Genomic DNA, 4259 nt, shown 5'->3' with positions numbered 1-4259 from the left:
TAGCGGAGGAGCCTGATGTGGGGCTCGATCCCATTAAGCTGGGATCACGCCCTGAGCTGAAGGCAGACGCTCAACCGCTGTGCCACCCAGGCGCCCCTTGGTTTCTTTTTTTTCCCCCAATCGACTTAGGATTTATGGCCATTCATTTCACTCACTTTTTTTTTTTTAAGATTTTATTTTTTAGAGAGAGGGAGAGAGTGAGAGAGAGAGAGCGAGAGAGCGTGCACTAGTGGGGTAGAGGAGGAGCAGAGGGGGAGGAAGAACAGGGAGTCCAGGGGATTACAACCTGAGCCAAAGCGAAATGCCCAACCGACTGAGCCACCCTGGCACCCTTCACTTACTTTTGCTAATACCCTAATCCAGTGGTTTTCAGACTGTGGTCCAGGGATTTCTGGGGGTTGATGGTTAAAACCCTGGTAGCAGATTACGTTACCTGTGAAGAGTTTGTGGATTGAGAATCGGTATCTGGCTCAGCCCTGAAATCATAGAGAAGAATAATAGTGTGTTTTGTTTTGTTTTGTTTGTTTGTAGAAGAATAATGTTTAAAGGCTGGCAGGAAGAGGGAAGCTAGTGATGGAGACTGGGTGAATAATCAGAGAAGGAGGATGATTGCGGAAATAGGAGGGCCTGCTCAGAGATCGGGTGAGATTGTGAGAGTGGAATTTGGCTGGTAGGTCTTGACTGACCACTGCCAGAGCACTTGGAGTTGGGCAGGGGACATGAGTCAGGTTTGTGATTAGAGGAGTGAGTGAGTGGTACCCAGTGCAAGTCTGCAAGTATAGGCTGTACAGAGGAGGAGAGAATATAGGGTAGTTGTTAGAATCCTCAAACCTCTGCTCGTTTTACCTGCAGCTTCCCCAGCATCTAAGAGCCAGGCCGTTATGTCGCAGAACAGCAGTGGGCCTCCTGCCTGGCTCGGAGGTTCAGCTTGGGCTTGCCTGCAGCTGTGAAGTCCATTTCATCTTGCTGTGGCTCTCACTTACCTTATATGCTCTACTCCATTTACGGTGTCATCCTCCTGTGTGAATTCTGTCTCCGCGTGTAACTCTTACTTGAGGAACTTGGCTTCTGTTTTACTGAGAAACTAGAAACCATCCAAAGAGCATGTTATTGTGCTTTTACCGCACATCCGCTTACCGACCTGCAGTGCAGCTCAGATATTCTGTCCTCTTCTGCTTCTCCTCCTCCCTCTGACTAGGGGACGTTTATTTCTAGCTCCTCACCTTGAACACACTGCTTTAGCACTTCTCCGTTTTCTTTCTTGCATCAATAATTTTTCTCTCTACCTGATTATTATTGCAACTATGTGTAACTTTTCTCATCTTAAAAAAAAAAAAAACCCTTTTCTCGGTTCCCATCACATTTCTTTGCTTCCCTTTACCATAAAATTCCTAAAAAGAACTGTGTACATATTATTTTCAGTTCTTCTTCTCTCTTAATTTACTTCAGTCAGGGTTTCACGTTCACCGCTTCAGAAAAACAGCTCTTGTCAAGGTCACTTATAACCTCCATGTTGCTAAATCCAGTTGTCAATTCTCAGTGCTCATCTTACTTGGCCTGTCAGCAGCATTTGACACGGCTGATAATTCCCTTTTCCTACATGAACTTTCTTCGTTTGGCTTTTGGGACATCACAGTCTCTTGTTTGCTTCCTACCTGCTCTCTGCTGCTTCTCAGCTCTTCCTGATTCCTTCTGTCAGGTTGACTTCTAAATATTTGAGAGCTCTGGGGCTTGGTTCTCAGACTTCTCTGGCTGAACTCACTTCCTAGGATGGAAATCTCATGTGGTCTCAGCGCTTTAGATATCTATCTGCTTATGTCCCCCTGCTCCTCACCTTAAAAAAAAATAATTCTAGGGGGCGCCTGGGTGGCACAGCGGTTGGGCGTCTGCCTTCGGCTCAGGGCGTGATCCCGGCGTTATGGGATCGAGCCCCACATCAGGCTCCTCTGCTATGAGCCTGCTTCTTCCTCTCGCACTCCCCCTGCTTGTGTTCCCTCTCTCGCTGGCTGTCTCTATCTCTGTCGAATAAATAAATAAAATCTTTAAAAAAAAATAATTCTAGCCAGGCTCCTTTCCTTGGACTTTACAGATTTTTATATCCAACAGCTTGTCTACCCTCTCCACCTGAATGTTGTATTTTACATTCAGCAGTGTAAACTGTACTTTTTATTTCCAATGAGAAATAACTTTACTCATAATCTTTCCTGACTCAGGAAATGGCCACTCTCTCTTTCCAGTTTCTTAGGCCAAGCCTTATCCCTGCAAGTCGTGTCAAGTCTGTTTTCAAAATGTACCCAGAACTTAATAATTTTTGATATTTCTACTACACAGGTCTAAGTCACCTCTCTTCTGGATGATTGCAGGACACTCCTAACTGGTCTGCTGCTTTAGACCTGGTGCCTTCTAAGTTACTTTCCACATTGTACCTAGAGTGAGCCTTTTGCCCTCTGTCAGATCCTGTCACCCTTCTGCTCAGAGTCCCACCGTGGATTCCTGTCTCACCCAGGGTAAAAACCAACTCTTCACTGTTTGTGAGAACTGACACTTAGTATAAACTCCTGTGTGACCTCACTTCTTACTTCTCTCTTGCTGTTTGAACACACTGGAGCTTTTCCTCTCTCGGACCCTTGGTGTGACTGTTCTCTGTGCCTTAGTACCCTCCCTCGAGATTTCTGCATGTCTTGCTCTCTTCTCCCACAAGTCCTTCCTCAGCTGTCACCTTATTAGTGAGGCGTGCCCCCTCATCTCTGTTCGCACTCCATATTCCCCTAATCCTGCACTAATTGTCATTTGCCCCGTTGACTGTTTATTGATTGGTTATCAGTTTTCTTGGTAAAATGTAAGCTCAGTGAGGGCAAGGAGCTTTGTTTTGTTCACTTCTGTGTTCTCAGTTCTGAAAAGAGTGCCTGGTGTAGTGTTAGCTCATGACAAGTAATTAGTGAATGAATTGAATTTCAGGTAGCTTCTGTAACAAATATTAATTGCCTTGGTTATTCGATTCCTCTGACTTCAACCTCATAAGTCACAGAATTTCTGCCCAGTTACTCTTCTTTCCAGTGCTCTTGCAGCCCTTCTCAGACTTAACCATTCCATTATAAACAATCTCCCTTGACCCTTAACATCTACTTAGAAGACCCCCTCTATTTACATTTCTTCACCAATAGCTGGTTTCCTTTTTGACCCATTTTCCCTACTCTAGGATTTTGGGAGGAAGTAGTGATGGTGTTAACATTCTCTTATCCATCTGGAGTTCTTTTTTTTTTTAATTAAAAAATGTTTATAATTTTATTTTGTTATGTTAGTCACCATACAGTACATCCCCAGTTTTTGATGCAACATTCCATGATTCATTATTTGCGTATAACACCCAGTGCACCATGCAATATGTGCCCTTCTTAATACCCATCACCGGNCCGGGCTATCCCAAGCCCCCACCCCCCTCCCCTCTGATGCCCTCAGTTTGTTTCCCACAGTCCATAGTCTCTTATGGTTCATTCCCCCTTCTGTTTACTTCCCTTCATTCTTCCCTTCCTTCCCCTACCGATCTTCCTATTTCTTATGTTCCATAAATGAGTGAAACCATATGATAATTGTCTTTCTCTGCTTGACTTATTTCACTTAGCATAATCTACTCCAGTCCCGTCCATGTTGCTGCAGATGTTGTGTAATCGTTCTTTCTGATGGCTGAGTAATATTCTATTGTATATATGGACCACAACTTCTTAATCCAGTCATCTGTTGAAGGGCATCTCGGCTTCTTCCACGATTTAGCTATTGTGGACAATGCTTCTATAAACATTGGGGTGCATATGGCCCTTCTCTTCACTATGTCTGTATCTTTGGGGTAAATACCCAGTAATGCAATTGCTGGATCATAGGGTAGCTCAATTTTTAACTTGTTAACTGTTTTCCAAAGTGGCTGTACCAACTTGCATTCCCACCAACAGTGTGAGAGGGATCCCCTTTCTCCACATCCTCTCCACCATTTGTTGTTTCCTTCCTTGTCAATTTTTGCCATTCTAACTCGTGTAAGGTGTTATCTCAAGGTGGTTTTGATTTGAATTTCCCTGATGGCTAATGATATTGAACATTTTTTCATGTGTCTGTTAGCCATTTGTATGTCTTCATTGGAAAAGTGTCTATTCATATCTTCTGCCCATTTTTTGATTTGTTTATTTGTTTCACGTGTTTTGAGTTTGAGAAGTTCTTTGTAAGATCTTGGATTCTAGTCTTTTATCTGTAGTGTCATTTGCAAATAT

The 4259-nt window shown here is 43.6% G+C and overlaps 1 protein-coding gene across 10 annotated transcripts in view; it reads left to right on the top strand.

Moving 5' to 3' along the window:
* The window catches only part of LMBR1 (limb development membrane protein 1), a 178047-nt gene that overhangs the window by 25784 nt on the left and 148004 nt on the right, over positions 1-4259 (top strand). The window lies entirely within an intron of this gene.

This window comes from Ailuropoda melanoleuca, chromosome 1 (assembly GCF_002007445.2).
Source record: "Ailuropoda melanoleuca isolate Jingjing chromosome 1, ASM200744v2, whole genome shotgun sequence".
Lineage (NCBI taxonomy): Eukaryota > Metazoa > Chordata > Mammalia > Carnivora > Ursidae > Ailuropoda > Ailuropoda melanoleuca.
The sequence above is the reverse complement of the archived record's forward strand: the minus strand, read 5'-3'. Positions and strand labels throughout refer to the sequence as shown.